The sequence below is a fragment of the Cryptomeria japonica genome, chromosome 6 (assembly GCF_030272615.1).
Source record: "Cryptomeria japonica chromosome 6, Sugi_1.0, whole genome shotgun sequence".
Classification (NCBI taxonomy): Eukaryota; Viridiplantae; Streptophyta; class Pinopsida; order Cupressales; family Cupressaceae; genus Cryptomeria; species Cryptomeria japonica.
The window spans coordinates 683429641-683451056 of NC_081410.1; positions in this window are offsets into that span (position 1 = coordinate 683429641).

Consider the following 21416-nt stretch of genomic DNA (forward strand, 5'->3'; position numbering starts at 1 on the left):
TTTACAAAAGGCTTTTGGGCCTACCAGGTTAAGGGCTACAGACTTGTCAAAGATGTGAGTAATTAACAAGTATTTCATCTATCTGATAGCACAAACTACTTGGTTAGATCCAGTATAGCTCACTGCTAATGCATTCCAGCATTACTTCAGTCTTCTCAGTCTTTCACTTAGTTACAACTTGATCTTCTCAGATAAGATCGCTCTCACAACAACTCAACAACCACCTTAAACCCTAGTCACAACATAAACCCTTTTTGCAACAACCTAAATCCCTAGACATGATGCCCTTTTAAAGGAATCCGATTTCATGTCGGTCCAATAGGATTACATTACAATTTCCTAGGTTCAATGAATCTAGACATACTCAGTAACATGACACAAGAAGCACTATCAGTGTGTCGGCACCGTCAAACAATCGGTGGATTGGTAACTCATCACAAAATGTCGGTTGGTGACTCATCACAAAGTATTACCGGTTCATACAAAATACTGGTTGCCGGTTTGACAAAAATGAAGATTGGTAAGAATGTGTTATGCTGCTTTGCTCCCTCGTACCGCTTGAGATCTGCGAACCGCTTGGGGTCGACATGCCACTTCAGACTGGGAAACAGATTCTGCAAAATCACCAATAGTCTAAAGACTAGTGATGCCCTCCTAAATGGCACAAATGTTAGTTTAAGATCAAACAACATAAAACACACAAGATGTTAGAGTTAATCAATCTAAAAACCAAACACAATGAAGGCATTCCAAAGGAGACACTAAAAAAACATACTAAATATATCTAACTAAAAAAAGTAAGACAATGAGATATCTCCAACTATCTCTTAACATGATATTAGTTCTTTCTCCCTTGTTCCTCTCCTCTCCAAGTTCCAAAATAGTGTAGCTCTCAGCAGCTTTTTGCACTATGGATGCTTATGGAGGATTGAGATTGTAGAATAGCTCTAAACATGAAATGAAAAGCTATTTTAATGCTAAAATGATGTATTTTACCAAAAGACAAGATTTAGTTTGTTTATGCTAAAATGCTCTCTAAAATGGCTATAGTCTAAATGCATACAAGTTTTCAGGATCTGGATTATGAAGGAATGGGCTCTATTTATAGGGAAAATGGAGCAATGGATGGCCAGGATTGAAAGGTTTAATCAAGGGTCAAGCTTGAAAGTTGGGGATCCATGTGCACAATTGGCACCAATAAAATAGTGACAAGTGTCAACACAGGATTGGGTTGAAAGAAAGGGGTTGGAGGCATTGAATGCCTGAGAAGACTTCATGGTTATCTAGAAGGCAAGGGTCAAGTCTAAATTAAGATTACCCACTGGATTAAGAGTTAATCCAAGGATAAACCTTTGTGCAAATGTTTAAGAGATAATCATGGTCAAAGCATTAATGACCTGATGAGACCCTTGGGTTGGGTAGAGGTTGAGTCAAAACAAATGTTTTAACCATGTGGGAGAGTTGAATTAACCATTAATGGTTATTGGAGACTTTGGGGATTAAGTGGTTGAAGGTTGAAAGCCTTCAATGGTTATCAAAGACTTTGAGCCATTTAGTGGTTGAAGGTTGGAAGCTTTCAAAGGTTATCCAAGACTTTGATGGTTAATTTGTTGAACACACAAAGCATTAATTGCTTTTCAAAGACTTTGGAGTCTTTGAGAAGTGACTCCAATTTGCTTAGGAATGTGACAATATTTAAGGGATGGATTTAGGCTAATTAGGAAGGGTTTAGAAGAATCTAGAAGGGGTTTAGATTTTGCAAGTGGATTTGGTGGGTGAGGGAAAATAGGATTTTATTAAAATAAAAATTCATTTATTTCAATAATGTGTGCAAGTTGCATTTGTAGGAAAATGTAAGTGGGGGGGGATAATGATTTAAATAAATGTTTTATTTAATTTATTTAAAAGAGGAAAAGGGGGATTTAATTAAATAAATTGATTTTATTTATTTAATTGATGGGAATTTGATTTAATGAATTAATTAAAATAAATTGAATAATTTATTTAATTAATAGAAGAATGTTTAGGGATGAATTAATTAAATATTAATTTAATTAATTGATGGCTAGTGGATTTTTAATCAAATAAATACGAAATATTCATTTAATTAAAATGGACAGATTTGTGTGACTACAACTAGAATACAACATACCGGTTGGAACAAATACCGGTTGAGCTCTGCCTCATATATATAAAGGGGATCTCAATGCAAGTGTGTGTCCATCAATGACAATCACAACATAAACATAAAAAATGCCAACAATCTCCCCCTTTGGCATTGATGGCAACACTTAGGAAAATAAAATTTTGACATCTAAGTGTTTTACAACAAAAACATGCCTTTAACAAAATTGCTCCCCCTAAGCATATACACTATCCCTTAATCAATACAATGTATAGCAATTTTGCATACAGAGCATAAACATTGAGATATCAGAGCATAAAGCATATATCAAAACATATATCAAAATTTTAAAGCCAGATACTTCTCCCTATTCTTCTCCAAAATAGATAGAGTACTTCTCCCCCTTTGCCAACAATGACAAAGTACCGCTGAACATCCCTGTTTCCATTTGATATTAAAATAATAAAATTTTATGACAACAAGGAATAATACTTGTTAAAAACTGATTTATAGTCCTGCAAAAATTGCTTCATTGATAGAGACCATGAATCAAGTAGGGAGGTGGCCACTTCTTTCTTTGTTTGCATCTGGGATACCTGTTCTTCCATGGCATCAACTATGCTCATCTCTTGCGTAACTGTCAAGGCATCTAGGTTCAGATAACACTTCTGAAGAATTTGCAGATGTGGAAGTAAAACTAGTTGTAGCTCCTACAAATCTCTAGACTGTGTATTGATCTCTTGCTCCATTTTGGCCGACTGGATCTGAAACCGGTGAATGGTTTGCCCATAAGTTGCAAAGGAATCATAAGGTGGTTTAAATGTGCCCAAGTAAGACTGTAAGTCCATTTGAATCTTTTGCTTCTGAGCTAGCACATCATCATAGAATAGATGGGGTTGACAGATTTTGCTTAGCAGTAGATTTCCCTCATCCAAAGCGTCCCTTATATCCTTTTGGTCTTTCAGAAGTTCAGACCAGAGTTCATTCAAATTTTTCACCAGAGCAATGTTAAGAGACTTTTGATGCTCTTTCTTAACATTTGCCTTAGCTGCTTCTTCCAGGCTCTGCACCTGATCATCCACTACAGAACATAGTAGTTTAAGCTGTGCTAGTGATGATTCGGTGTTAGGAAGATTGGTACAGGGGATCAAACCGGTGTTAAGCTGTATCAATAGTGTCGATTGGTTCTTCAACTGGGTTTCCTTCTTCATCAAAAACTTCATCTGGTTTGGATATGACCAGTTCTTTTTCCGCTTGCAGGTTGGCCATACGTGCTTTGTGAGCTTGAATAGAATGATTCATATGTTGATGAGTGTCTTTTTCAACATCATCAATTCTTCCCTCTAACAACCAGAGTCTTCTTCTCCTTGTGAAGAAGAGCCCTTTATTTTGGTCCAAAACATCAAATAATTCTGAGTTTGAGAGGTTGGGAAAGTACTGTGCAAAGACTTTCTCCCTAATCTCCTGTTCTTTTTCTATGGCAATGCGCCATTTATTATCTAATACCTTATATAATGAATCCGGTGTCTGAGATTTAATCTTTGATGGCGACCGGTCATTTTTACACAAATAAATAATAATCTCCTGTAGTACTTCATCTTTCTCCTCACCATTAAAATCATCATAATAATCTACCAAATCATGCAGTACTTTTCTCCTAATATTCTTTACTATTCTTTGACAATGTGTCAAAGGTTTATGTGAGGAGATGTTGATATTTACCGGTGCAGACGCTGCTGGTTCATTCTTCTTCATCTTCTTTGTCTATCTGGCCTTCTTTGGCATTTCATCAGACTCGGTCTCTTCAGAGTCCGGTTCATTTGACTTAGTCTTTCTTTTTCTTTCAAAGACTTTTGCCGATGCCACTTCCGGTTTCTTCTTTGCAGGCGACCGCTTGGTCACTCTTGGAGTTGCAGTAGTACTAGGTGCCAATGCTGCAGGCACTGCCTTTTCTTTATTTTCTGCCAGTTCTTTTCCTTTCTTAATTGAGGGTTCCTCGGCTGGTGCAATCCTCTCTAGATAGGTTCCTATCCTCTTTGCCTTGGGATCAAGAGGTGAGGCAATAAGGGTTGAGGCATACCCTTCCAGCATATCGTACATCACCTCATAGCCCATTGGCTCCACTTCTTCCATTCTAGGCTCAACAACCTCCATTAAGCATTTGTCCACCTGGATGGTGAAACAGATGTCATCTTCATATTTCTTAACAATATCACCTGAGATCCTCATCCTTTGGCTCATCTTCCGTCTGAACTCATCAAAATATTTGTTCAGCACATCAGGGTAACCGGTTTCGATAGCTTGAATGCTTTCCTTGATCTGCTTGGTTACCAGTTGGTTACGAGACCACTGGACATCTCCTACTCCAGGAAAGTAGCCTTGGAAATAGAAGAACAACCCAACCAATAGTTGTCCAAACTTGAATCTCAGTGCATTATCCCTTTAAATTGACTCCAGATTAGACAGGAGTTGCCTCTGCATACCGGTACATAGGTCAAATGATGCATCCTCTTTAATCATCTGGTAAGCGGCATTTACCGCTTTGTGTTCTTCACTTGACCATTTGCAAACTGAATTTGAATCTCCTTCAAGATTATTCAATTTCTTGAAATCTTAGCTCAAATCGCCTTTTCTTCGCTCTGCACTTTGAAAAACTTTTCTTCACTCAAAAATAGATAGTGAGAAATTATTTGAAATATGCTTTTATACATGTCTCTCACCTACCACCATTAATGCTCCTCTATTAGGGCGTAAACCCTAATTTGCCTTTTTACCATTTCTGGTCTTCTGCCAAGTGACAGGTATCACATACCGGTTAAGGTCTTTTACCGGTGTAACTGGGGGTTCACAAACATTTCACCGTTTTCTCCCCCTAAGCCTCTTTGGAGCTTAGTTTGTCGGTTCCGATATTTCCACACTAGGTGCAGAAACCGGTTCCTCTTCCAACATTGTTGGTTTCTTCCTCCAGGTTTTGTTCATGTCCACTTGAACTATTTCAACATTAATTTCTCCTTCCTGAGTGACCGGTATATCATCAGATATACTCTTTCTACTTCTACAGAATCTTGCAATGTGACTCGGTTTGTTGCAGTGATAGCAAACCAATCCAGGTGCTCTCCAAGGTCCATTGTTCATGTTTCCATTCTTCCTTCTACATGTTGCAGCAGTGTGACCATGACCATGATAGATCATACAATTTTCTCTCCATCTGGTTGCCGCTTGATGGCCATCGCTTCTTGACTGATGATTGAAGACATTAAACTGGTTGTGGTTCCGATTCACAAAAGGTTCAGGACCAATTTCTTGGGTCCTTTGTGGATATCTTCCAGTGTTATTCATCACAGACCTGCATTCAAATTCTCTATGACCAAACTTGTTGCATGCATAACAATGACCATTGAACTTATTGGATCTAGGTACATTGTTAATAAAGTAAGGAAAATTATTGTAGGCTTTGCTCCTACATACATTGGCAGTGTGTCCTTCTTTAAGACAGTTAAAGCAAACAGGTTTGAATTTTTGCTTACCTTTTCCTTTGAGAACCGGTTGCTTCTTTGATGCTTCAACATTTGTTCCTGAGGATTCTCCTTCCTCATGTCCAGAGAAACCAAGTCCATTGGTATTCTTTACTGGTCTAGATGACTCAAGCTTTTGCTCTAGCTTGAGAGTACTTTTGCTAAACTTAGCAAGTATTTCCTTTGACTTAGAGAGTACTTTGGAAATAGCAGTATTTGTCTCCATTAGGCTTGCATTTTCAGAGATGGCTATGTTCAGTTCATCTTGTACTCCTTCTTTTTCCATTCTGCTTTGATGTAGGTGAGCAGTCAATGCACTAATCTCTTGTTTCAACTTGGAGAACTCATGATCTCTGTCCTTTACCAGATCTTTAGCTTTCCTCTAGTTCTCAATCTCTTGACTAAACTGGATAGTCAGTCCTTCCAACTCCTTTCTCAGATTGGAGTTTGAATCATTTAGCTTATTTACTTTTGTAATCATGGCTTCCATGTTTGCTTCATCTTTAGAACTATTTTCAGATAGCTCCATCAACTTCTCTGCATGTTCTCTCCTTTTTGCATGAGATGCCTTGTATTTGACCATAAGATCATCATAGGCTTGCTCAGACTGAGTGAGCCATTGAGTAAGTTCCCTCAAGGTGTATTCCCCCATATCTCTTTCCAAGTGGTTAAACTTATAGAAAGGTAGGCTCTGATACCGATTGATGAATACTAAGAGGGGGGGGTGAATTAGTATGCCAAAAAACTCTATACTTAAACACTTAAACAGTTTGAAGATAAACCGGTAAAACAGTTTAATAGACAGACCGGTTATCACACATGCAAACCAAAATGCAAATAAAGCATTCACCCACAAAAGCAATACAACCATAACACAAGATATTTGACGTGGAAACCCAAATGGGAAAAACCACGGTGAGATGGAACTCACAAGTCACTATTTGCAGAATAGAAACCAGTCCGGTTAAGGTCTTACAATGTTCTTCACCAGAACAGATCCTATCAGGAATCTCAATCTCTGTTAGGAGATAAGTCTGATTAAAGACTACCTTGCTAGAGGATTTTAGATTCACAGAGGTGAACCACCTTGTTAGAGGATTTTACAAAAGGCTTTTGGGCCTACCCAGTTAAGGGCTACAGACTTGTCAAAGATGTGAGTAATTAACAAGTATTTGATCTATCCGATAGCACAAACTGCTTGGTTAGATCTAGTATAGCTCACTGCTAATGCATTCCAGCATTACTTCAGTCTTCTCAGTCTTTCACTTAGTTACAACTTGATCTTCTCAAATAAGATCGCTCTCACAACAACTCAACAACCACCTTAAACCCTAGTCACAACATAAAACCTTTTTGCAACAACCTAAATCCCTAGACATGATGTCCTTTTAAAGGAATTTGATTTCATGTTGGTCCAATAGGATTACATTACAATTTCCTAGGTTCAATGAATCTAGACATACTCAGTAACATGACACAAGAAGCACCGTCAGTGTGTCGGCACCGTCAAACAATTGGTGGGTTGGTAACTCATCACAAAATGCCAGTTGGTGACTCATCACAAAGTATTACCGGTTCATACAAAATACCGGTTGCCGGTTTGATAAAAATGAAGACTGGTAAGAATCTGTTATGCCGCTTTTCTCCCTCGTACCACTTGAGATCTGCGAACCGCTTGGGGTCGACATGCCGTTTTAGATCGGGAAACACATTCTACAAAATCACCAATAGTCTAAAGACTAGAATACAACATACCGGTTGGAACAGATACCGATTGAGCTCTAGCTCATACATATAAAGGGGATCTCAATGCAAGTGTGTGTCCATCAAAGACAATCACAACATAAACATCAAAAATGCCAACAGACTATTCCTATGATCAAAGCATGTACAACCCTCATCCACTAATTAGAATGCAAACCGAGCTTACGATGTGAGAATGGTTCAAGAGTGCTTCGTGAATTCATGAATTTTGAGAGCTTCCTTGCAAAATCCATTTTCATGGCAAAACTTCCACTCATCACAGTTGATGAGATTACATTCTTTTGAGGAATTTTGTCGAAAGCGTGAGTGATATCTTGTGCATATCGAGCAAATCATTGTATTCTGTGGGGTGACATCTCTAAAGTTCCACTGTCAAATAGTTCATGTGCCTTCTCTTGCTCTCACATTTTGAATGTGTGTCTACCTCGGATTGTTATAACTTCGATATCTGACAAAAATCCATTTCTTTTTCTCTTTGATGGATGCCCATACATTGTTTCAAACTTCTCATTTTGGCACGAGTGCAATGCTAGTAAAGGTCATGGATTTAAGCTATACACCTGCATATTATTGAAAGTATTAAAAGCCTTGTCAAGAAATTGGTTTTCTGTGAATTTCTTGATCATCATGTTGTGAAGCGACATTCTACGAAACTATTCAGGAGCCTCAAGTCTTTGCTTGCACATTGCACATGCATGTCTTTCATAACCGCAAGGATTTGATGGGATTCATTTTTACAACTAACAAATGGTGTTAGCTTAGAGTTTCTTAATATTTTATGCCTTTCCCATTTGAGAACTTCAAATGCATTTGTAATAAGTTAGTTATAATAACTAACTTACATATTGGCTGCTTCTTTTCTATCACAAACATGCTGATTTCTAACAATTCCTCATTCAGTGGATGAATGATCACCCGCAAATCCATCTACATTTTGGTCAACTTTCACAACTTGCCACTATACAAGATACTTTGATGGATATCCATAACCTTTGCCGAATCACCCATTTCAACACTAGCAGAGAAGATGACAAATAATAGCGCAGTCGGCTTTATGCGGGACATATCTCAAGTTAGTTATGATAACTAACTTTTTCTATTGGCTTCTTGGAGAACTCTCAAAACAAGTGTGAGTGTGCATCGGTGTTTTTCTATACTTTGCAAAGTTGGCGAACTTGCCAATATTACTTCATCTATCCTTTGCATATTCACTTCATTGGTAACTTCGGGAAGCTGAACAAACAAAAGTGTTTATCTTGTCTTTGCCAAACCATTGTGGATTGTGCCTTCGGTAATTTTAACAAGTTTGCCAACTTGTGAAAACACACAAACTTGTTGATGACATCAATAAAATATCGATTAAATCATCTTGAGAATGATTCTTATGTAATTTGAGACAACTCGTTGCTCCACTTATGTCAAATGCTATAATGGTTTTGTAATGAAATTAATTGTTTTAAAACTTAACCAAGTTTCTAATTGGTGATTTAGCCAACTTTGACAACAAGGCACAAGTGGTCAACACTTTTTGTTGTATGGTTAATCTACAGATTTCATCGATCAACAATAATACATTTAGTTTGCATGTGTGCAAGGATATCTAAGTACTCATTTGTTTTCCATTTAAGCTTTAATGACAACACTAGCTTGATCAAGGTGGTGTACGATTGACTTGGGAGCTCTCATTGTGAAGATAATTGACACAATAACTTAAAATTTGATGTGTTTAAAATGGGGGCTAACAAACCTAGGTCGAAAGCACTAACCTGTGGGACGTAAGCGCTAAAACACCCTATGTGCTAGACTTTCTTGCGTATGCGCTATTTCAATCCTATGGACTAACTTATACATCATATGTGCTAGCATATCCTTCATATGCGCTAGAATAAAACCCTAGGTGTCTATGTGCTACTCTACGTTGCATATGCATGAAAAGTTCAACCCTACGCGCTAAACCGTAAAAACCGACCCCAAATTTTGAAAAACATGACAAAATTCAACAAAAAATGTACAAAAACTTGTGGATTTCAGTCACTTACCGATGGCCCATATGTGGTAGGTCGATGGTAGTGATTGACGCGCTCAAATTGATGAATGTGATAAGGGATCGACATTTTCTCGTTAGAGCTCCAAATCATCAATCGTAAGAAGACAAGTGTGCAAATGAATCTTCTTTTTCATTTTTTTACCTTTTAAGGGGGTAAAAGGGAGGGTTAATAAGTGGGCACATAATTTGTTCACTCTTTCACATTTATTAACCTAACCCAAATCATTTTCTAGAGATGAATCAATCTACGAATATCCAACATTCAAAATCGTCAACACCATCATATCAAAAAATTAAAATAATAAAAAATTGACGAAACTTTCTCCAAAATCAAAAAATCCCTGATTCATCTCCCGAGGGGGCTATTGGAAACCAATAACATTGAGAGGGGGGGGTGAATCAGTGTTATACTAGAATGATTAATTTTAGCCTTATTAAAACATGCAAACACCAACCGATATACCGGTACATAAAGAATTGAAAGAAGTAAAGCAACCAATAAGCCAATCACATAAATGAGAACCATAACACACATATTTATACGTGGAAAACCTCAAAGAGGAAAAACCACGGTGGGATTTGTGACCCACAATATCAATCCACTTACCATATGAAGAGATATTACAAAATATGAGGTGCCTGCACTTGCAAGAAGGCTTACAGCCTAGAGCACACTGCTCAATCACAAAAGGAGCCTCAATGACTACATAAAATTCTAGACTACAATTTGGAGAAGTGTGAACTGCTAAGATAGCATCTTTTATGTCAGAATACAGTTTCGGTTTAAGCTCTATTTGTTCCGTTCTGAAACCCTAAATCCTTTACCAGAATAACCCTTACATTAATTTCCTCACATACATGATCTCTCTGACATATTTTGCATCATATTACATTTGCATATCCATAATTTCCTATCTCATGTCTATCTCAAAATGATCTATCAAACTGACCTATATACCCTATAGAAAGCTTCATGCCTTATGTCGGCTTACAAAGATATATACAATATCAAATTACATGTCGGCCAGATAACATAAATGCATAAACATGAAAATCAATTGTCAATGACGGATCAAAGATATGTCAGTCTCCAATACCAATAACCTTTAGTAAACCATTTCGGCCCTCATTGTCGGTGATCAAAGAAATCCTTCTGTCCTACCAGTGTCGGTGAAGTATCTGTGAAGTGCTCTCCGATATACCACTAAACCAAACAATGAAGCCAGAACACAATACCATGTTTCCATCAATGAAAAAATAGTGAAACCAACCAATTGAGTGTCAATTGCCAACAAGGGCATCATCACATCATTATCCGACCATCAACATCTGGGGCAAAATCAATTTTTTTTTTTTTTTTTATCGAGCGATTTTTCTTTCAACTAACTTGCACACACACATCACTTCAAAGAGGGGCAAAATGTAGACGTATAAATCTAACTATCTAATTAAATAAATATTTAATGTTTATTTAATCCATTTTAATCAAATTCCTTTATTAATTAAATTATATTTAATTAATTCCCCCCACATTCCTCTATTTGATTAAATAAATTATTCAATTTAATTCATCTACCCACATCCTACCTTTTAATTAAATAAATCAACTTTATTTATGTTACTATTTACTAAGTTGTCATTAGTTTTATGTTCAAAGTCATCCTATATACCCTAGTCAATTAATACTACAAAAAGATTCAGTCGGTAAGCACTAAGGGTGTTGGTTACAGAAGAAAGACTAGTCACCAAGATGATATATACCGAGCTGTCTATCGAGTAAATTTCCTATGTCCATCGAGTAGAAAAGAAGGTATACCAAGTTAATTTGAACCGAGTGGAAACGTGTTACCAGATTCAATGAACCTGGACACATATATGGAAACGTGTTACAAGATTCAAGAACAGGGAACCGTTATTTCATAGGGAAGTGCACTTATAGATTCTGTATGATTTTGAGGAAGTTTATCCAATCAAATAATTTCTATGTTTATTCATTTGATAAAACATGTTTGTATAATCGATGTATGAACAAGATCACCGCCTTAGAGATCTATATAAAGAGTGATTTGAGTATCTAAAAAGAAAAAAGAGAAAAAGATGGTGAGTTGAAGATAAAATCTTATGATAAGATAAGATGTGATGATTGAACTGAGGTATACAGAGGTCACCAAGAAGATTTTCAGAAAATAGTTTAAGGGATAGAGAATACAGAAGAGGTCACCGAGTTGATCTATCAATTACCGAGGTATGCTATGAGCATGGTAATTTCATATTGAGCACATAGAGTCTACTATAACATTTCAGATGTAAAGTTGCAAATATTTTGTAAAATATTTTGATTGAATTATTTTGAGTTGTGTTAGAAACCTTTAACAGGGTAAAAGACTCTAACAAGGTCTATAAATTGTAAAGCCTTTAACCAGGTATAGCATTTTGTAAAAGTGTTTGAAAAATCCTTTAGTAAGGTAGATCTAAAGATCTTGATACTCCTAACAAGGTAAGCTATCAGAAATAACTAAACATGTAGCTCTAACCGAGCAACCTTTATTATTGCAGTAGTGAAGTTGTGGGTGCCATCCCCACCGCAGTTTTTCTCTCTAACCAAGAGTTTTTGCATAACCAAAATCTTTGTGTTATGGAGTGAAATGTGTATGGTTGTATTTCTATAATTATGTTTTGGCTTTATATATTATGAGATCAACTATATACAGTTTATGTTTATCAGTAAGATTGTTTTTAAAGAAAAGTTTTGAAGTACTGATTCACCCCTCCCCTCTCAGTACATTAGCTTTCATTGTTGGACCTAAAAATTGGTATCAAAGTTATACTCTTGGAAAAGGGTTTTATAGCCTAAAGAGAAAGATCCCATCAATGGAAGGCTATAAACAATCACGTAGGATTATGAATCTCCAAGAAGAATTGGATCGTGCTAATCAAGTGATTGCAGACATGCAGAGAAAAATGCAAAAATCACTGAAAGTAAGAAGAAGATTGTCTGATGATTTACAGGACTCACAAGAGTTGGTGGAGCAAATTGAGACATCATCTGAGAACAACATATTAGAAGAGTCTGAAGAAATGATTATAGAATTGAAAGAAAAGAACAAAGCACTGAATGATCAACTTAAAGCAATGAGAAGGGAACATGAGTATTTCAGCACACAGATGACTGAAAATCTTGATGCATTGAGAACAATTGAAGATAACATAAAAGGTATAGAAAGAGAAAAACAACATCTGGAAGCTTTGGTATCTGAAAAGAATGATGAAATCACAAGGATGACTGGAATTCAACATAATCTATCTGATCAATTAGGTCATGCACATCATGAAGCAACCCTGAAATAAAATGAGAACCAAGCATTGAAACTTGAATTATCAAGATTGACTGATGAACTTGAAGTAGAAAAGAAGTCAAGAGAAACACTGAAGAAAAGTTATGAAGTGTCAAGAATGTTGGATGAGCAACTAAACATAAGATCACCCAACAAATCTACCAGACTCAGTTATAAAAGAAACAACTCTACCAACAAAGGAATCAACACCACCAAGAAAGGAGAATCATCAAGGAAGGCTGGAAACAAAGATAAGGTGAAATATGACAAGCCTATTTGCAATTACTGTGGAAAACAAGGACATACTGCCAACATGTGCCGAACCAGAAAAGGTAAGCTACCGAATGTCACTAGGTCTGATAGTTATTGTTACAATTGCAATAAGTATGGTCACACATCTAAACAATGTAGGACAAAGTTTGTCAGCAATTATCTTAAGGCAAAATTCAAGGGATTTTACAAAAACTACAATAGATATGGACACAATACCGAGAAGTGTTGGTTTAAGAAAAAAAACTACATGTGGTCTCCACACCGAGTAAATGATAGAAGCTACCAAACTCACATAGATCTCAATCGACAATATACTGCAGTACCATGGGATTACAATACAAGAATATGGTGTGAATGCTGTGGAAGGTATGGGCATTTAAGTGCAAACTGTATGATAAGGTTTGGAATGAACAATTAGGGATCATGGAGAAATCCTAGAATGGCATGCTTTTATTGTCATAAAGTTGGACACTTGGCTAAAGATTGCAGAGATCAACCCAGAGGAGATACTAAAGAGATAAGAATCAAATTACAGAAAATCTAAAAAAAGAAGGAAAATGGATCAAATAATGAAGAAAGCACCTCACCTACCGAGTTAGGTGCATCTACTTCCAATTAATCAATAAAGGTATGAAGGCACTGCGTCTTCACAAGGTTAGATCTTAACAGTTCCTATTTTAATCATGGAAATAACTCCAAAATCTGCATAGCTAAGATGTATTAACATTTTTGAAATTGTATCTAGTCTTACGACTTACCAATGAAGTCGGTAAATACAGTAAACCTGTCTAGTCAATAAAAGCATTTAAGAAAGTTAGTCGGTAAAGAGTAATCAAATGCATTTAATGCTTATCTTACCTAACTGCATGAAGCTCGATAAGGTAAAGGGTGTATCTAAAGTTCTTTGTGCAGTCATTTTACACTTACCATTTTTCAAAGAACAAAGCTAAGCGAATCAAAGGCGATCAAACATTTCAGAGCAAATTCAAGGTATTTTCACACAATCTTAAAACACATTTTCAAGCAAGTTAACCAATCAATATCAGTTGTGAATATTTGCATTCTATTTAATAAGTCGAAAGCATTTTCTAGTTAGTTGAAACCCTAAGCTATTTCATTAGTAGAAATCCAAAGTTTGAAATGGCTCCCAAGTTGCAGAAACCAGTTGTAGTTGAGACTATTCAGAAACCCTCACTGAAGTATACCTTACCTCCCAAAGTGGCATCTGAACCCGATGAGAAAACTACATTTTCTCTTATTCCAAATAGGGTTCTATTGGTTGAAGATGTTATATTTTATACTGAGTGTCGTGTAGAAGAGCTAGGTCATACAATAAGAAAACCTAAGAAGAATAACTCTGCTAACACACTAAAGTTTGGGTCACTCTTAGTGTGCATGTTCTTCTATTTTCAGAAGTTCTTTCCCTTAGTCGGTAACATTGTTTGAGAACTACACCGACCGATCACCCATCAAATAAATGATTTTATCAATCAGCTAGGTGATAACTTCAATGAGATAATGGATGACTACTTTAATAAGTTTAAGGAAAAGATGCATAACAGGTATAGGATCCCACCTCAGCTAGTGGAAAAATATAAGGATACTATATGTTTTGAAGTGGGCACTGACTACTGTTATGTCAATGCAGTAGAACCTAGAACTCAATCCTTACCGCCTATGGGTTATGAGATTGATTTTGAGATCACTCAACAACAGATAGATGCCTTTCTGACACTTCCAAGGCACTCGACCGAAATCAGATATGGTACCTATGAAGAGGTACAAGAGAAGGTAAAAATGAGCATAGTTGTACCAAAGGCTACCAGAAAAGCCACTAAAATGATAAAAGACTTAACTGAGAAATTTGGAGAAGGTTCTACCTCCACACCTACTAAGCCAACAGGTAGGAAAGATGATCAACTTTCAATTGAGGAAGAATCTGAAGCTCAGGAAGAAGCCATCACTCAGAGCACTGAGTTGCCAAAGGGAAAAATATTGAAAAGGAAGAAACAAGATACACCTAAGGTATCACCGACTCCACCAGTGAAACAACCTAACACCAGATCATCTGCAGTGTCACCCGGTAAGAGGCAGAAAAATGTTGAATTGCCTAAAGTTACAAATACTTATAGAAAGTTGACCAGGAGACTCATTTTGAATAAGGAGTCGAGTGACACAGAATCTAAAGACAAAAATAAATTTCAGATTGTTAAAATCACAAAGGAAGATGTACACAGTGTTGACAACTTTTGTGCCAAATTGAAACAATATGGAGGATTCGGGTCATTCAAGTATGTTAAATATGACTCCTAGATAGAAGAAGAAAAGAGACAAATAGAAGAGTCAGTTGTATGTATACTTCTCAAATTCCGAGTAGTTCCATTGGAAGTAAGTAACTTTCTTCCAAATGCATTATATCTCACATTGACAATAGATGGAAATATGCTATGGACTCGGAGAAGTAGATAAGAGAAAGAGTTTCAGTACATCTCTTTCCAGACATGTTGGTAGATGATATTAGAAATCATTTGAAAAACTACTAGACAAATTTTCAAGTGAAGCATAGAGCCTTGAAAATGATGAATGGACTTTATCTTGAAGTCGAAAAGGAAACCAAAGAAAAATGGCAAGAAATCTTCAAAATTCATACTGAAGAAACTCAAGGTGAAGTAGAAATAGTTGACATTACCGAGCAAGATCCTACTTCAACTATTCAACAAGATGAGGATGTCATGGACACTGAGGCACAGGAAGAAGAAATGATAGAAGGAAATGCCTATGCCAAACTGGTAACCAGTGAATCAGTCTTAGAACAGGTTAAGTCCTATCCTTTGGTAACTCAACTCACTTTGAGTACCCAAAACACATCATACTTCATACTGTCAATCTTCAAAAGAAAGGTTCATCCTTGTTTACAATTCTTGCACTTTTCAAATATTTAATGTTTGATATATTTCATGTATTATTCTTCAAGTGCTGTCAATGTTCATGTGCAAATGTCGTCGCTGCCTCATCAGAGGTTAGCCCCACTTGTATTGCCGACTGCAATGTCGGCAATAGATAGCATGAAGACATCCTCTACTGCATGTCATATTGGCCAGCCCATTGTTGGTAGATCCCGCTTTTGCTCTATCTTCTATTATGTGTTTATTTCCCTTCAAGCGTTCTTTCTTGGTGGCATTTCAAAGTGGATTCATTTTCTGCAGGAGGAGATGCACATGAGGATGCGTTAGAGGTGACTACTACTGATAACATACCATCATTTCTTGGATCTTCTCTTATTGCTAGTACGGGAACGTTATAGACCACATTGGTGGTGAGCGACGAAGAAATGATTCGATTAAAGATACAAAAGGTTCTAGGTACTTCAAAATTATTATTATATATAGTCTACTTGTAATTTACTTTATGATCACTCATTTTAGACTAATGATCCCATGAATTTTTTGCAGGAAATGATATTTTCTATAAACATCTTAGTTACATTGCATTGCAAATATTTGGGCCCACCATACGTAAAAGGTGGTACATCATATGTGAACTAACCCTAATCCACTATTTTGATTACATATCATTGCTAGAATAGTTTTCCTTTGATCCATTTCTTGAACTGTAATAAATGTAGCTTCAGTTCATTTCTGAATCTAATAGGTTTGTTTTTGCTTTAAAAGGTGGAATGACCAAGAAAAAATCTTAAAAGATGAATTGACAAACCAAATGGTTGAGTGGTTTGGAAATGACACCTTTGACAAAACCAAGCTCCTTGAAAAAGCTGGCACATATCTAAAGTATATGAGGGACCAATACAGGACCCATTTAGAGAGGAACCTAAAGTACGAGCGTCCCTCCATGATTTCAAAGAGGGAGTGGAAGGACCTGATTTTGGATGCCAAGGAGAGAATTGAAAGGAAAAAAGGAAATACACCATCAAATCCCAGAAGAAGGTACGAGATACTATTAGGAATGTAATTATGTACTAATTAATTACTCTTTATATTTATATAATCTAACATATTTCAAACTTTTTATAGACTGAGTGACACGTCAAAGGCAACCAAGGCAAGACAAAAAAAGCACGGGCAACACAAACTCAACTCTGATGGTTATAAGAAACTTGCTGCACGAATTGTAAGTATCTCATGTAAACGAAATATTGCATCAAAATATTAATAAATTGCAAACGATTTTTTTATTTATCAAACAATGCAAGCAAAATTCACGATAGCAAGCAAAAATGTTGGGCTCTGAATTCAATAGAGCGCCCACAGAAGATGACAAGAGAATTGCCTACTGACAAGGGTATTCAGCCGTGGCTGATCGGCTACGAGAATTGAGTGGGCATACACAATATTCGAGTGCATTCGTCACACAGGTAAATATGCTAAATGGAAATTGTTTCAAATTGAATACTTTCCCAATAATCTAATTGATGTTGAGTTCCATCATAAAGTGACTATATTTGTTTTAAATAAGCAAGCAATGATAACAATGTGCATGACATTGGAATGCAGCCTGCTAATCATGAAACACCACCTTCACATGAAGGTCTGGATGTGCATCTTAGTAGTGGAGGTATTCATTTGCTATTCAAATTTATTTATGTAGTTATTAATACAATAAAACATCTTAATTTGTAATTAGAGTAGTAATTAATGTAGCCTTTTTTGTTAATATTTTAGAGCACGTAGTTGGTGGTGACCAAGTGGAGCATGATCTGGGTACACAAGATCATAAACGTGATGTTCCCCACTCAGGTAAAGAGGACCACTGTTATTCCTTTAAACAGATATAATTGCAATTGGTGTTCAACATTAATGTAACCTTTAGTATTTCAACTCCAGATGATCTAAAGGGTGTTCATAATGTTGAGGTTGAGGCTAGGAAAAATTATGTGGCCCCATCAGGTAAAGAGCGCAACAATTATGTTCTCTAAATTAATGAAATACTTGTAACAATAATAAAAAATGTTTTGAATTTAACCCATTTCTTTGTTATTGCAGAGGACCCCCCTTCGCTTCAGTTTCCCTGTCCTCAATATAGGACTAGGTATACATTGAGATCACGAGCAGAGGGCGGAACAACTGCAGAGGGGGGAAATGATGAAGAAACTGATGTTCCACTTAGTATTTTCATAGCTTCAAAGAAAAAACAAAAAAAGAAATGATTGTAATCTACCTTATTTGATAATGACTGATTTTTGTGTGTTAGTGAATGTAATTATGTGCTAATTAAAGGTTATGGATGATATGTGTTAATTAAGATTGATGAATGTTGCATGTTAATTAATGTTAATCAATATTATGTGTTAATGAACATTATGTGATATTAATGAATGAATGTTATATTTTATTAATGGTAGAAAAAATGAATGAATGAATGTTATAAGATGTTAATGGGGAATTTAGAGTGATGTTAGGGGGGGGAGGGGCCAAATGAGCTTCCACCTTCATGTGGTTGACCATGTTAAGTAGAGAATATTAAACTATTCTCGAAACCAAGTGAAGCTCAACAAGATAACACACTTTTCAATATTTTATTATGTTGCACAGTTAATCTTATTGAATAATGTACATTGAATCTTAATTGTAGGGTCCAATAAAGCCAACATGAACAACACCACCACAAGTTGCTAGGTATAATGAACTCCCATATTGTCTTGTATGTAAACTAACAATATGAGTTGCTTCTAGTGTTGATATCCATGGCGGGACTGCAAAAGTTATGAATATGCCTCATCCTTGTAAGTTTTTTTTATTACTTGTCATTTTCTTTAGAATTTTGTTACTTCATGAATGAGATGTTTTCAGATGTCTATTCCATGAATACCTCTCTATTGTATGCTTCATGATCTCGCTTCTGATTCAACTCTTTATATGTCCTAAAATTGTATGAGCCTAATAACTTCTACTCTTGTTGATAGTTTGGTGGCTCTGAACAATGGCTCCTTTGAAGAAGCATGATCCTTGTAATTTTGCTCTTCCATGATGTGAAAAATAGGTTATGTTATGAATAATGGTCCAAATGATTTAGTTATCTCTTATTATATTGAGTATGAGTAAATTTGGGCTTCCTTGGCTATGGTCACTATTTTGTACTAACTATTGTCATTTAGTCTGATTTGAGCATGGACTTCAAGTAATCATGAGGGTGGAAACAATATTCAAGTGTTAGGGGGTACGTGGCCTTGACCAAGGGATGAAAGTATCAGGAAAGTACAAGTGATTCATGTGTAGATCAATGTATCATTCACATATTTATTCCTAGCAACATTCTCAAATAAACAAGCAAATAGGTATGTTGAATGCATATATACATTTTATGTTGCCATAATATAAGTAAGATATCAAACATGTAGCTTAGATTGATTTGCAATTTCATTCATAAATATTAGATCTTCCTTGTGTATTTTTGAATGCATAATGTCTCATTGATTTCAATATCTTTATTGCAAGTACTCTTTTCAACATGAAACTCCACTCATTGAGGTCTCTTACTAAATGCAAGTCAGTTATCCTATCAATGATGATACATTTTGCATGCATTTTATGGGGAAATCTTATTAATAGCTATGGTTGGGTTGTTAATTGTTTTGTGAAAATATATACAAGTAGATTGGGACATTAGAGTTATAAACATCGTAAATTGTGTTTGAGATCATTGTCCTAATTGTAACAGTCAACCACCATTGGCCCAAGGCCACACCAACATTGTTGTGACACCAAGTTTTGTGCATACTGGTGTAAGGGCTACTCTTAGGACATTTCATTACCATTACATATACACACCTAGTGGGGTTTCCAAACATAACTTGTTTGAGTAGGCACTATCACTGGTAAACTTGTGATTGTCACAATTGGTACCCTTAGGACAGTCATTAATATTTGGTCTATGACACTTTTTTATGGCTTCTAAATGATTCTATGGGGTGTGCAGGGGTCCCACACATCTCTTCCAACATTCCATCCAAGGCACTTCACTCTCACCTATCTTATATTCCACTTTCTCTATGCTGCTATCCCAGATGTCCGATACATGATGTTAACATTGCTTTGATAACTCCAAATTCATATCTAAGCTCATCCTAAGGTAACATGTTCATAGTCAATCAATAAGTTTTCTCTATGTGATTTCAAGTAAGATATTGATCTATATAGTTAATTTTGTGATTGAATTGAGGGATACATCCATTGTCAATCCTTAAGAAAATTTTGTTCCATATCCTAGATTTATTTTGTTTTAGTTCTCAGTGAGTAATTTTCAATAGTAATAAAGTGGTATATATCCTTATATTTCAATGACGAAAGATCAGTTATTTGAATAAATACATATAAACATAAAACATATTTTTCAAATCTTATCTATTACAATTAAATATATATAACAATACCATATTATACATATCCCCATTTATATAATGAACAATAAAGACTTATTTACGGTATTATATATTCATTATAGCTGATAATGCTTACCAAAAAAAAGAAAGATAAGAGTTTATATGTTGAACCGTACTTAAATAGATATGGTTGAAAATTGCTTTGATAATTATGTATAACATATTGCTATAATCGAATTTTTGTGCTATACTCTTGGATCCAATAATCATGATTTTGGATTTTAGATAGCATGCCTCGCTAGATTACTTTGGACTATAGGTGTAGATTCATTATGGTTTATGCTACAAGAATTCAAATAATTGTACATAGTTTATGGGTAACTTCACTTAAGAAACTCATGTCTCACCTCGATTATGTTCAATTACATTGTCAATTTGAAGATTTGGTCAAGTTTGAGGTAGGAACTCAAATTCCTCCTTTTTTTTCAATTGAATTGATTTTAGTTTGTTGCAAAAGAATTGTTGAGTGAATTAAAGTATTCTTCCAATTTAAATATCTCTATTTGGATTATTATATGATTTGTATGAACCAAATTTGGAAATTGTGAGTATATATGAGGTTATGTTGTTCAATTCTATTTGGGATGTTGAAATGACAAGTCAAGAGAGAATTGTATTATTGAGTTTATTAGAATCAAAAGTATAATCTTGCATTTTCATTTTATGCACTTTGAAATTTCAGGGGTTTTGAGGTCCATCAGTTAAGGGTGTTTGTCTTGGTCCCATAGACTATTTAGTCTCGTGGATGTCATTAAAATCTTTCATTCATTCATTCAGCAATGGTAATTGGCCTCATGACTGGTTTTTGCTCTAAACTTGGGAATTATTGAAAAGTGGTATTTGATGATTTTGAGATGATATTCTATTATTGAATCATGATAACATATATGTGAATTTGATAAGAGATCAATTGGGATCCGTTCTCTTGGTGTTGTGCCCAATTGAGTATGTCTTTCTTATG